At 39.2% G+C, this 15,194-nt stretch overlaps 1 protein-coding gene across 1 annotated transcript in view; it reads right to left on the reverse strand.

The window, feature by feature from the left end:
- LOC137756299 (5E5 antigen-like) overlaps positions 1 to 15,194 on the reverse strand; it is a 105,316-nt gene that overhangs the window by 18,745 nt on the left and 71,377 nt on the right. The window contains exon 5 of the mRNA XM_068532606.1: positions 4,275 to 4,448. The gene's annotated coding sequence lies outside the window, so the exon portion shown is untranslated. The remainder of the gene's footprint in view (positions 1 to 4,274; positions 4,449 to 15,194) is intronic.

A 15,194-nucleotide genomic window follows, 5' to 3' on the forward strand; every position in this document is an offset into this window, starting at 1 on the left:
CTCTTCCCACTATTCCAGATCATTTCCTTGGGGCGGAGGAAAGAGTTATTTTGTGCATCTTCATTTTTCAAGATAAAGAAGTCAGGCTGACTGCTGATGGAGATCCTGTTGGGAAGCCTATAAAGAGATAAAGAGCCTCTCAGAGCCCTGGGACACCCACCCTCCCACCGAGGAAAACCTGTTCTAAGCATTCTTCGGCAGGCCCCTGGTAATGACCATGGTGGTGATGTCTGATGACACCAGGAGCGGGGTGACTAGGAATAAACAGCTGAAACGCCCCTGTGACTCAGTCAAGAGTTCCAGTGCCACATGTTCAGGCCTCCCTCATACCTGAAGCAGACTCATTAAGAGCAAACCTCAGCCAGACTGCTTGCTTCCCAATCTTGGCTCTATCGCTTCCTGGCTGGGACACTTTGGGTAAGTTGCTTCACCTCGTTTCTCCATGTAAAATGGGGATTAAAAACCATATTGGCCCTCTTCGGTTTTTGTGAAGATTAAGTAAGTTAATATATGTAAGGCATTTTATACCAAAACACATCTACTGAGCATCTGCCATGTGCCAGACACTGTTCTAGATGCCAATGATTCGTTTAGAGCAGTGCCTGGCATATAACGTGAGCTCAACGTATACCAGTAATGAGAGGTCTACAAATCCTTATCTCACTCTCAGATTGATTATTATGATGATGATTTTATAAAGATAATAGGGTAACTATTCTATCTATATAAAACTCCAGCAGTCCATGATCAAACACATTAATAATTTCTACAGTAAAACATAAAAACATCCTACTAATTGGGATAAATAAAGACTATAAACACTGGCTTCATGTCAGTTTAGGTCAGGATTTGCTACCAAATTTTCTACATTAAAATCTTTTGGTTTTCAGACCTTTCTGGATTTCAGAAGCGAGCGATGGTGGACCTATATAGTAAATAAGGGGCAAAACCCACTGAAGTCTTCTTTTCCTTTCTAACTTCTGGACATGCTGATGACCAAATAAACAGTCAAAACCATTTAGGAGTAGAAAATAGGAAGCCCTTCAGGCATGGGAAATCCACAACTGCATAATTAATCTATGCCAAATATAATCTAAACAATTCCTCCTCCCCTCCAAATAGAGTGTGCCATAAGCTTCTCAGTCAACCAATTCATTTCCACAAACAACAGGTCTCAAACAGTCTTTAAGGGTTTTTCAAAGTAACTTTTGAATATAGGATAATATACTTAAGTTTTACCACTATTTGAATAGTACAACCCTATCTCTCCTATGGAAAAGAGACAAGCTATTAAATGATTTAAAAAATTGACTTAAAAACATAGACCTTCAAAGAATACAGGATGCCCTGTAGTCCATCTAGGGGAGATGAATAAACGTTATGCCAAAGTGGTAAACTATCCTGCTACCAAAGGAATTTTCTCCACATTGCATTTAAGGAAATATTTGCAGCTCTTGAAGAGCTATACAATAACTAGTTCAAGATGTTTGCACTGCTGGTCAGCACTGGATAAAGGATTTGCACAAACGCATGGAAACCGACTTCTCTTGCCTCTTCATTACCCCCATATGTTGTTATTTATCTTCCCCAGCTTCTCTGACCCCTTTCCACTTATTTTATACTCAAGTAGTGCTTTGTTCATGACCTATGTTTACCACTCCCATGGCGATCGGTACACAAAGGCAAGTCAGGAAGACATGGAACGAACGGAGATACTTATATTGCTTCACGGTTTTTTTCCCCTTCTCATTATCCTCCTACTCAGTGAGACTGTAGTGGGAGGTCTGAATGACATTTGCAAACCGAGAACTTAAAGCTACATTTCAACACCCAGCCCCTCAGTTGTTATAGGAACAACACTACGAGGCTTATCTAGGTTCTGACAAACAGCCACTTGTTCCGCTAGTGATTAAAGTTCCCGCTTCCAATCAAATATATACACATATACATATCCATACCTCGAAACATTTAGTTGGCCAGAACTGTATACCACACCAAAAATGTAAATACAAGCCCAAAGGGAAAGTGTTTATATTCCCAGATTTGCAAATATCAATAGTGCTTAAGAGAAGTTATTCTGAGGTCTGTCCCCTGACCTGAGTTCCTTCCGTTTGTAGCTTTACGTACCCACCAAGACAAAGACATGTGCATACCATTAATGTCTTTTAACAAAGTATACAAAACTTTTAAGACCCTCCATAACCCCAGAGAATTCAGGGCAATGCTCTGTTATTTATTTTACATGTATTTTTTAAAATTAATAAATTGTAACAGAGAGGAGCACAAAGAATTGAAAACATGAAGATCTAAAGAAATGCTTTTGGAATATACTTTTTAGCATTTACTGTTTCAACCTGCTTCTGTCATATTTTTGTCATTCAAAACAATGGCTTCTAAATGGATGAGTAAAACCTAAAAATTACATAGAGGCTTTTTTCCATTAAGCATGGCAGTGTTTAGACAGATTATTAAATCACCATGTTTCTCCCAAGTATTTCCATGAAATACAGAGCTGAAAACAATCGTGAATCACTGAACACAAACTAGCAATCAGATATAAATTACCTGTAAATATCTTAATGTTTTGTCACCACTTTTCTGTCTTCAAGACTTTGAAACCTATAAATCCATGTACTTCAAGAAAAAGAGTAGCATTTTTCCATATCCTTAGCCACACTTTAATTAAGTCAAATAACTTGTAATATTAACAAGTTTGGATCACCAGTCTGATTTACTGGAGGACCTGCCCTTAACGGCCATGCTTACCTTGCTTTTTATCTATTTCTTTGAAAATAAATACTTCTACAGAAGTCTTGAGAGCTATTAGTCTGAGAAAAATGCTCTCAAAAATTCTCAAAGTATATAAGCAGGAAAAAAAGACCAATTAACAGATCCCACTAGATTCATCTTCCTCCCCTCCACCCTCATCTCACTCTAGTGCCAACAAGAGAAACTGTAGAACTGCTATCCTGTTTTTTATTATACATTTTCCCCTTTCGAGTTAAGGATTTCAAGATTTTGAAAGAAACAGAATGAAAACCCAAAGTCAGAAATGCAGATTCAACTCTCAATTTGAAATAATGTACTTTAAAAAGTAAATAAATAATATTGTATCCTCTATAACCCTAAACTTACAATTCTGTCACTAATAGTTTTAACTATATATATTCATATTCATAAAGGGAGATCACCAAAATTACCTACATGTTTGCTAGCAGTTAAAGGACAAAATATCTTTCCATCTGATTCTATAAGTGGACATCACATGATTACTTCTATTGACCAATAAGAAACTGATAAAATCAGGTAGCCACCCTCCATTCTAGTTTTATTTTCTTATTTTATTCAACTTTTCCACCACAATCATTCTTAAGAAGCCAAATCAAGAAATCAGACACTCATGCCTAATATAACATTGTGTTTCCTTACAGTTCATGAACAAGAACCTATTATATATATATATATATATATATATATATATATATATAAAACACAATTCCTCAAAGCATTATTGTATTTTTCTGGAAATTTAAACATAGGGGCAGCTCAGATTTAAGATTAGAAAACTGAATTTAAGGTTCCGGAGAAAGAGAGACACAGGCACACCAGTAAGAACTGCTAATCATGATATCTTGAAACATCTCTCAAAAATGAACCATGTAGAAATAAACCACCCTTCTACTGTACTAATGTAATCAAAGAGAACAGTCTTAAAATTCATGACACAAGTGTAAAAAAAAAATCTGTTACCATCTTGATCTGCCTTTCACAATCAGTAGGAAATTTTTCCAATGCATTTCTTAAACTATCATTTTGTAGAGCTCTAACTAAATTCTTGACATCCTAGTGTAGAAGGACGGAAAGGAGGGCAAGTTGACTAATTCTGAAAACATCCCTTTAAATATCTATCACACATACTGTTCAGACTAAATGGAAATCTATATCCATGGAATGTTAATGCCACAACTCTACCAGAGAACCCATTTTTATTTTCTTCCCCCTCATAAAAAGAAAAAGGTGGCGGGGGGTCGGGGAGCCAAGCTAGCTGTATTACATATATTTGGCTAACTGGTAATGCTCAGCTCATCTTTGTTAATTACCTGGCTTCTTCTCAGCCTTTATGCTGTATTCTTGGGCTGCTCCTTTTTTAGAATTCCTCACTCTGTTTATGTGTTCTTTGGTTCAACACAGTTGTTAGGGGTCTGTGAACAATTTTACAATTCCCACACACACCATATGATATCTATTAGGGAGCAATGCCACTTTTCACTTACCAATTCTGGATAAAGCAGTATTTCCTGGTGACAGAATGCTGCTGCTTCCGTTCGCTAAAACTCCCTCTTCACAGCTTGATAAATCTGATTAGAAAATGTCTTTGTTCCAGATCACACGAGGCGCTTTGCTTTTTTCCTACGAAAGTTTTCTAAAGAGTTATCTGCATTTCATTCCTGTGACAAAACGAATAAGAACAAGGGGGGTAGGGAGGGAACAGGGAGTAAGTCCACACAAGTTCCTGGCAAAGATTTTTAGCTGCATTTTTCTGAGTTTAATCAGTAAGCTACATTAAAGTGACAGTTACCAGTTCAGGGGGCCAGAGTTTGATCAAGGCAGCCACAACCAGTTTGGGTATCTTCCACTGATGTGCAGACCCCAAGGAAGTAGTCCCTTGGTCATCTATCACATGTGGCTGAATCACTGGACACCCGTCGCCCCCCCTCCCCCGCCCCTGTTGAGCAGCAGCCCAGGCAGGAGAGTGGCTGGTCGCCCGAAGCGGGACCTCTTATAGGGACCCGCCAATTAGCTGTTGACCAATCGCAGGCAGCACCTAGTACCTAAGTCACATGACAGGGCAGTCCCTATGACTGCAGGATTTCTGAATTACTGGGGTTACACAAAGGACACTCATTCAGGAAAAGAGAAAAAAAAAAAAAAAAAAAAAGCCATAAGCCGAAACAGAAAACGCCCAGGCTGTGACAACTCCGGCTTTAAAACAGGGAACACCCTAGCCTCACACAGACAGACAAAAAGCCACAACCAAGCCAGGATGGAAATCAGCGGAATGCCTGGCACATATTAAAAAATAATCGCAAAGCAGAGGCTGAGCTTACAAACCCGCTTCAGCTATATATCTACTCCTCCTTCCCCTTCCTCTTCAGTCTCCCCAGCAATTTCACATTCTCAACTTCTTTATTCTAAAAAGCTCCGTTGAGCCTCTGCAAAGCCGCTGGAGGAAAAATGGGTGAGACACACGAGCCCCTGCTCTTCTCAGCCCCTCAAAATACCCCTGAAGGAGATTCAAAGTCTGCTGTGAAAAAGTTCCTTTAACGAAATACACGTCTCGCAAAAAGGTTGCATAAATCAGGCAAAATTAAACATGGTCAGGACAAATTTGCACGGTAACGACCAAATCATCTGTCTCTCCCCCTTTCTTTCTCTCTCATGTAATCATTTTGGACTGTTCACATCAAGAACATTCTTGTTAAGTAAATGAGCCCCCCGCTTAGCTAACTAGCTACCAATTTACTTATTTTAACACCCCCAATGTATTTCTCAAATTTTTTTATATCTTAGGAAAAATTCAACTGTGAACACCCCTACCATTTCTTTGCCCCCCACCCAGAATGGTACTTACATTTTTCCTTTGTTTGGGTCTGTCAGTTTCTCCCCCTCCCCCAACATCTGAAGCCAAAATATGGGCTCAGCTTCAACCTTCAAACCTAAAAGGCCCTATTTTGATCGTGCAAGGCTGCAACAGCTCGTCCTCTGAGGCAAGCCTGGAACATTGTGCTGCTTGCCATTCCCAATTTATGGAAGGAAGCGTATGTCAAACAAACCAGGTGATGACTCAGACTGCCTCCCCCAGCCACGTTTTCCCTAGAATGGGAGGGTAGCGTAAGTGCAGCCCATTTGGATGTGACTCAGTTTTATTAGACTGGTGATTGTAGTTAATCTGACAAGCTCACATTTTTCTTTTATAACTTGTACATTTCAGGATCACAATGCACGTTCTAAATGGTTTCAAAGAATTGGATCATGTAAAAGAGAAAGTTGCAAGATTGTTTTGAAGGTATGGCAAGGCTCTGGTTCTATTCCCAAATATTTAAAACTTCCTAATTATTTGTTGAAAGTTTTACAACTGAGGCAACCGAACGTTTGAGTTCATGTGAACAGCAGTAAACAGGTTTTATAAATTTTAGGTCTACTGGAGGCTTTTACCATGGGGACTTGGACGCTTTCCGTCCTGAGGACCCAAGTTTAACTCTCTAAGTCTGCAGCCCACGTGGCAGGTTCTTTAGGAAGTGGTCAGGGGCATGAGAGCCATGTTGCAGCTTTCACTTTTGCATTTACTGCAATTCACATTATAACTTGAGCCACTCACACACAAGCACACATGCAATACAATCACATTCTCTCTCTCTGTCTCTCTCTCTCTCACACACACACACACACACACAATCTGTACTGTCCTTTAATCCCAACTGGCCTACAAGCTGCAAAATAAAAACTTGAAAATCTTCAAATGTCATCTGAGAAAATTCCGATAAATAAATTGGCATGCCTAAAAGTCTTCCTCTTCAGTAAAACAAAGTTTAGTACCAAGATGGGGGTGGCATTACATGGAATAAATTGTTCCCAGGTATTACGCAGACAGGAAGAATGCAGTAATAAGAAGTGCAAGTCCCCACACAAAAAATCTGGAAGGCTCGGTCTGAGCAGTTTAACTACAGTTATCTCCTTTCAGCATACTTCCTTTAACCCTGACAAAGTCAGCAACTGCTTGTACCAAGGCTTGACAGAGAACTAATTTTGTTATAATATAAAAAATACAGTCTATTTCTATAATATATCAAAATGTTCAAATATCTAATTTTCAAATTGGTAGAGGAGGGCAGAAAAAAAGTATACACCCTGAAACGATGAAATCCAGTTAATTCAGGAGCTGACTATTCACATCACAGAAAGATTCCCTTTAGGGTTTTACTGGAAGAAACCCCACACTAAATTTACATATAGACCTGACTTTCAGAAGTTAAATCCACACAGAACAATTTAGAAGTGCATTTCCGAATTACACTTTTGAAACCTTTCTATGTTAACTATGTACACATATTTCTCATTCAGATCTTAAAACTTATTCATACGTCCACAGGGATGTATTAATTTAGCCACTGACTTTTTTTGAGTAAAATTTTATTGGCTTAAAGAAAGTTACCTTCCTACAATATATAAAGACCTTAAAATCGATAATTATATGGCTTCCAATGGAAATAAACACAGACTATGAAAACAGCATATTAATAAAATCAAACACCTAAAACTTTGGCATCTAAAAGAATCTATAACATATTTTTAAAGCCTGGGGCCAGACTTGTTTGGGGTTTGAAGCCTGGCTCTGCCAAAACTAGCTGTGGCACCTGGGTTAAAAATATATGTATGTGCTGAGGACACTGCCTGACGGACAGTATGTACTATGTAAGGATTGGCTGTTCTGTTACCATTATCATCCAGTCTCTACCCTTTAACTGCCCTTTGTGCCATCATCTTAGAGTAATACGTACCTTACTTAGTCAGTTCCTAAATAACATGTCTACGTGAGAAAAATACAATTCCATAACTTTTCTTAAAGAATCACTTTTTAACAATTTCACTAACGATGACAAACACCTAGCCAATCCATATTTTCCTTCCCAAAGTTTCAGTGGTTTAAATACTTGTCTGGTTTTACATTTGACATCTGTTGGGGCCTTTCTGTCCAAACTTCTTGGAGTTTCCGAAAGCCAGTGCAGAATCGGGCTGGGGCCAGCTGGGGAGGACATTCAAGAAGAATTTCCATTACAGTCAGCCCAGGTGGGTCAAGACATGGAAACTCATCGGCCAGGAAAGAAGGCAAAGAAGGTTTGGTCAAAGACTGGGGCAAATACTACAGCCCTGTTGGAGTGTAGCACCACCCCTGACATCAACAAGGGGCCCCCAAACAGAGGCGTAAGGAAGTGGTTTCAGATCCAGAAAAAAGTACCCAAGATCCACTGTTTATTCTCTCCACAGGGTCATGACATAAAACTTCACCATAGTTACCCTAAGGGAAAACCAAGGAGTGAGGGTGTGTGTGTGTGGCGGGGGGGAGGATTCGAAAAGAAACCTCAGCATGCATTCTCTCCCATGTTGTCTTTCATTAAGCAATCTCATTTCTTAAAGGAGAAAACTACATGGATCTCCATCTGAAAACTATATGAAGAAATTCAAGCATCCCACAAACCCTCCAGTAACAAAAGCTAATCATTTCCAGCCAGCATAGAACACATTTGAAGAATGATAAAAAGGACAGCAACTAGACATCACCGAGGTGCAGGCAAGCTTTATAAATATGGAACTCCTCAAATATGGTGCTCGGCACTGCTCTGGGGGAAAAGAGAAATAATTCTATGTTTTGTTGGAGGGCGAGCAACTGCTCCAACTTGTCTTTATCCAGGCAATGTTTCTGAGACAGATGGTAACAGAATGGGGGGAAAGCCAGCAAAACGGAGAGAAGGTGATTAGGATTACAAATGAGTGTTTGGGGGAAGGCTTGATTCCGTTCCCCTCCACGCGGGAAGTCAGTTCGAAGACGCACAGAGACCCGTTTCAGTTAAAGGCAGGTTTGGAGCTCGGGCATAGAGCTTGGTCTCGGCCAACGCTCCTGTCTCCAGGCAATCTCTAAAATACCAAATGATCCAACTGTGTGGGATTCTCACAGACCAGAGCTACAGGTCAGGATGCAGACAGACAGCCTGGGTTCCGATACTGGCTCTGGGACTATTATCTGTGGGGACTTGGGAAAGTGACTTCTCTCCCCCAAGGCCTTGGTTTCACCTGGAGAATGCGAATAACTGAGAAAATAATGAGGAAGGAACAGAAATCACTGCGTCCATAATGTTTGCCACCACCATCAGCTACTAAGAGGGAGCTGCCACCCCCAGTACCAGTCTCGCGACTCATCGGGGGTAAGAAAACAACAATCTTAGGCTTCTAAGTCACACTGTTCATTTGAAGGTTGACAAAATGACTTTCTCACCTATGTTTTACAATGATCAAAAATCTTTGGCATAAACAAGGTCCTACTGTAGAGCACAGGGAACTACATTCAATATCCTGTGATAAACCGTAATGGAAAAGAATATGAAAAAGAATGTGTATATGTGTATAACTGAGTCACTTTACTGTACAGCAGAAATGAACACAACATTGTAAATCAACTACGATAAAAGAAGATCTTTGGATAACTACTAGATTCACTTTTTGATTATACCAAAGTAATATACTTTGAGATCAGAAGATTAGTTTCATATACAGCGTATGTAAGATTCCCAATATTAGAAAATGTTCATAGAAACCTGCCTATGTGGCTACGTGTTTGCTTCTACCGACATGCATACAAGCTATGTCTAGACTTATATAAGACACTCAACGTTTCTTTATGAGAGTTTGCCTCTGTTCCATGCTTTTCCTATTATATAAGCAGCCACTCTGCCCGTCTTTCTGCAATGATTTCAGATCTAAGCAGTACACTTCGCTCAGAAAAGTTTTTATTAGTTGTCTTCTTTCCCCACCCATTTTAAAGAACGAACTGACTCAGTTTTTTGATGGCAACGCCACTGGGTGGGAGTGAATATGGGAGTGGGCAGGGTGGGAGAAAGGGAGGAGGAGGTGAGAGCCAAAAGCTGAATCACAGCCATGTGAGTAATCTTAGGCTTTTTTTTTTTTCTTCCTAAGGGTATGAATCAAATTAAGCTTGTTTTGCTGTGGGTGAAGGAAGAGGAATATAATAGTGTGAATCAGAGCAATTATCAAATATGCGGCACTCACTAAAAATTAATTACAATCACTGCCTTCTCTCACATGTCTGCCATAAGATGCCGGAGAGCTTTTGTTAATCAATATAATCCTTTACAAAAATTCTTAAGAGTTTGAACTTGATTCTCACCCTCTTCCCTTGAAAAATTTCCTTTTACACATGCATTGCAGACACGGGAATTATTTCGGAGCTTCTGTGAGATAATCTTTGGCCCTTAGAGATAAGTGTGAAAACAACGTGGCTAATACTGGCTAGAGACCAGGTTACATACTATCGAGCCATGAGTACTGGAAGCAAAATTCTGAGTTTAGGAAAACAATCACTCAGACGTGAGTTTAACCTCTTAAGAGCATGCCGATGGGAATGCAGCAAGCCACAACAAACCCGTGGGGGAAAAGTGGGCATGCCTTTTACAATAGTCTTTGGTGAGAATAAAGTTGTCACACAAAATTTTTGAACTGCCTCATGCTGAAATAAATGGATCCTCATTCGTGTAAGAATTTAAGAGTGATATTGAGAAGAGGATGGATCAAAACTTATGAAATCAGGTTTTTTTATGTTTTTGGAATTTACATAGAGAATAAGAACATAGCTCAGTTATTTATAGTCAGGATACATATCTAACCAGACTTACAGAAAGGCACTTCCTTTTCTGCCATATTTTTTAACCCAATCTATTTAGTAATTTGTGGAATATAAATATTACCATGGGGAAAAATTTGCCTATCTAAAGAGAAAGGCTCCAATGACCAAATATCTTCTACTCCCAGGCAAGTCTATGCATTAGGAAATCAAGAGGGCATTATTTTCAACTTTATTGACACATTTACATTTTTTACTACACCAACAGCTACAATGCATTGTTCTTTGGGTTATCTACCCATGGTGGTTTTTTTTCTTTTAAACATAGGTATGGATATTCTGTAGATAGGCAAACTCTCCCTATGGATTTAGGACACTTACAGAATATTCTACACACAGGAGCTCAAGGAGAACAGTATCTTTATCACACTGTCAGGTTTTCCACAGTTCATTTCTATTTATGGAACAGTGTTTTTTGTTCTAGCACAACCTTTCATAAGGTTGCCAAATAAATTCTTTCAGGACCACTCTGAATAGGCAAAAGCTTTTAACTTTTCCATGTCTATGTGTTTCTCAATTTGGAAATTTTCATCTGTAATAATGAGCTCTTTAGCGATGACAATTGGTATGCCCAGTTTTACATATCTCCAAATCTGCCTATATAAAGGAACATTTTGGAGATTTTAGTCAAGAAATATTTATATCATCTACAAAAATATATCAACATTGGGTCCATATAAAGTGAGCTAGATCTGTTTTCAGACTAGACGAACTGGCTGTCTACCCACCAGCCCTCAAGTTCCCTGCCACCTGACTCCCTATCTCAGTATTTGACTTTCAAGTCAGTACTCTCCCTACTTAAAATCTCTAGTTTCTTATGTAGTAGAAATAATATTCCCAAAGCTAATTTTGTCACACCCTGACCCGTGTCTGTTGCAAGGGAAGAAGTGTCCAGAAATTGTCAATAAATATTTTAGTTCTTTCTCTTTCTTTAAATGTTCTAAGTAGTAATTGCAGGAGAAGACCCTGAAAAATACGGTCTTATCACTTCTCAGAGTTTGAGTCCTCTGAAAAGAAGAGTCCTTGGGGTACTCTGCATGGGCTTTTTCTGCTTCCCAATATACCAAATGTTTGGGGTAGGGCTAGGGGTGGGGTGGTTACCATTCTGATATTTTCCATGGAGAGAACCAGAATTTTCAAAAGCATAATTGATGCTAAGTGTAAGTGAATTTAAGACTTGGTAAATCAGTCACTAACTATGCTGAGGTGACCTGGTTCTCATCTAGCAATAGGAGAGAAAAACCAAAAACAGCACCAAAGTAAACTTGGAAGCCAGGCGTCCAGGAAAGGCCAGTGATGGAGGTGAAAGTGCTGGTGGTGGTCTTGGCTGGGACGTGATGAGGTAAGGGAGCCACTGAGGCAGAAAACAGAAAGTGAGTAGGAGGCTCGGGCTGGGGAGAAGGGGGTGTAGGGACCCCTCACAATGCAGACCACCCCCTAGAAGTCTGGCTTGTGAAAGGGAACAAGTAATAGAAATGGGAAAGAGAAACAAGGAAAGGAGGGCACGGTTTCATTTGAAAAGTATGATTTTAATAGTGAGCTTTTGTTTCCAATCTGGTACTAAATCCTCTTTGTCATTATTTTTCCAAAAATTTATCTCTCAGCTCCCTCTCTAATTTATCTGATCCATCATTATCCTCTCTCCAGGATGTGGCCAAGCTCTCAAAAATCTGCAGCCTGTGGAGGAGCAGTAAGCAGGGTAGTGAGGGAAATTGCTGAAACTACTACAGGATTAAAGGATAGAGACTGATTTAAGCAGAAGGAAGGAGAGAAGCACCGAGGTAACTGTCTGTTGTCTGAGGTGTGGGTAAGAAAAGTCCTATCGTGTGGAAACTGGACGGAGGCCCTAAGCAGAGAAAGGCCTTAAGAAGAGCTAGAATAGGAACCTGGCAGGGATGGTAAAGGGGAAGTCACCCTATCCGATGGGTGGGTGACTTTAAGTCTCTTCCGACTCTGTGATTCTAGAACTCCAAGTTGCTCTATTTCAAGAGTTTTGTAGAACATTTTAAATCGCTTTAAAACAACTTCTTTAAAAGAAACTTTGTGCTGAAACAAAAATAAATCGATGACGACTTCCTCTGTTGGAGAGTTTTAGGTCACAAATTAGTTTAACCTGATTACTTCCTCTATGAGGTGACAATCAATGTATGACGCCCTCTAGAACATCTCTGCCTCCGGTCTCACTTCCGGTGACCAGAAACCCTCCTAAAGTGAGGTGGCTGGTTGTACAGTATGACAAAGCTACTTTTCCTCTCTATTCCTGCCCCAACAGGTCATTGGAAAAGTACAAGATGATCCATTAAAAACTCTAAACGTGCAGTTTTTAAAAAGAATGAAAATATGCCATTTGCAGCAACATGGATAGACCTGGAGATTATCATACTAAGTGAAGTTAGACAGAGAAAGACAAATATCGTGTGATAATCACTTATATGGGGAATCTTAAAAAAAGGATACAAATGAACTTATTTACAAAACAGAAACATACAAGACTTAGAGAACGAACTTATGGTTACGGGGGAGGGAGGGGGAAGGTTTGGGGGATGGGATAGGTTGGGAATTTGGGATTGACATGTACACACTGCTATATTTAAAATAGATAACCAACAAGGACCTACTGTATAGCACAGGGAACGCTACTCAGTATTCTGTAATAACCTAAATGGGAAAAGAATTTGAAAAAGAATAGACACGTATATGTATAACTGAATCACTTTGTTGTACACCTGAAACTAACACAACATTGTTAACCAACTATATTCCAATATAACATAAAAACTTTTAAAAAACTGTAGCTATGCTACAGTTATGATAACTGAGATGTCACCATGGGGGAAAGCTGGGTGATGGATACTCAGAGCCTTCTCCATATTATTTTTCTAACTTCTTGGGAGCCTGTAATTATTTCAAATGAAAAAGTCAAAAAACAGAAACCTTCAGCTGTCAAAAAAATTTATCTTCAAACTAATCATAACAAACCAAAGTCAAAACTCATTTCTGGATAATTATTCCCAATGATGCTAGCTCTCTACTTAATGCTGGAGAAAAACATTCAGTGGGGAAACCAAGAAACCATAACACAAGTACCTGGCCAAGCTTCTCCCTCTTTGTTTAATGCATATGGAAGAGTAAATTTGGTATCATAAAATCTAAAATGTAAACTAATAACTATAGATGACAAAATAAAAGATTTATACATTGGTTTTATAATTTTAAGATCTAGAAAAGAGACCCAGTCTATTTCATCCAACCTGAAATGTCGTTGATTATAAGACACTCCATTCTTTTATGCACCATTAGGAAAGAAACAAACTTTGCCAATTAACTATGACACAATCCCTTAAACACAGTCCTGAGTGACAGTGAAACTAGCTTTTCATTGCTTTGTTCTGTGAGATTTGGCGATTTCTCCTGCCTTCAGTTACACTGCTTGGCGTGTGACTGGCAGTCCTCCTGCATGTATCTCAGCAACAAATAACACAGCTTCAACCACTTGTATTTTCCTAGTTGTTGCTTTGAAAGAAAATGTGGGATTTCAGTAATTTCTCCAACAATGAACATTTGCTTCACTAATATCAAATTTAGCCCATGCTGTTCTCATGCCTTTCTTTCTGGGTACACAGTAACATTTTGTTTCAGTGCCAATAAAATTTTATTTCAATAAGTGTAACATCTTTTTTGAGGTATAGTTGATGTATAATATTATATAAGTTTCAGGTGTACAGCATAGTGATTCACAATTTTTAAAGGTTATACTCCATTTATAGTTATTTTCAAATACTGGCCATATTCCCTGTGCTGCACAATGTATCCTTATAGCTTATTTATTTTATACAAAGTAGTTTGTATCTCTTAATCCCTTACCCCATCTTGCCCCTCCCCCCTGCCTTCTTCCCATTGGTAACCACTAGTTTGTTCTCTGTATCTGTGAGTCTGTTTCTTTTTTGTTATAATCGCTAGTTTGTTGTACTTTTTAGATTCCACATACATCACTGTAGTGATATCATATGGTATTTGTCTTTCTCTTCCTGACTTTCTTCACTTCCTATGATAATCTCTAGGTCCATCCATGTTGCTACAAATGGCATTATTTCATTCATTTTATGGCTGAGTAATATTCCACTGTGTGTGTGTAACACAACTTCTTTATCCATTCATCTGCTGAAGGACAATAAGTGTAATCTTATTGAAAGCATATCAAATGGTAGGTACCCTCAGCCATATATAGAACCAACAGTACAACTCAACTAAATTGTTGGCCATGTAAACAGCCATGGCCAACTTTGTAAATGCGTGGGCAACAGCAACTGCATCATGACCACCGCCTGGCAGATGGCACCTGAGAGAGGCTGTCCATTCTAATATGCATCCCAATTTTAGAAATGGTTAAATATGAGGGATGGGTAGAGGGGATCTCTTCGAACACCTGAAATACTGTAGCTGCTGTAGGTCCCCTTCCAGCCTGAGAAAATCCTTATTTCCCATAGCCTGTTTCTGACCACCTTGTTTGGGTGATTAATTCACTCACTCATTAAAAAAAATTTTATTGAGTACTATTAACTTCCAGGTACTGGGCTAGGTTCAAGGGATACAGCAATTAACAAAAGAGACAAAGTCCCTGAACTCATGGAGTTTCCAGTCCAGAGAAGAAGGACAGACAATCAAATAAATGCAAAATATGCTGGCTGGTGATGAGATCTCTGGAGGGATAGAGAAGGCA

Source organism: Eschrichtius robustus, chromosome X, assembly GCF_028021215.1.
Source record: "Eschrichtius robustus isolate mEscRob2 chromosome X, mEscRob2.pri, whole genome shotgun sequence".
In the NCBI taxonomy this organism is placed as follows: Eukaryota; Metazoa; Chordata; class Mammalia; order Artiodactyla; family Eschrichtiidae; genus Eschrichtius; species Eschrichtius robustus.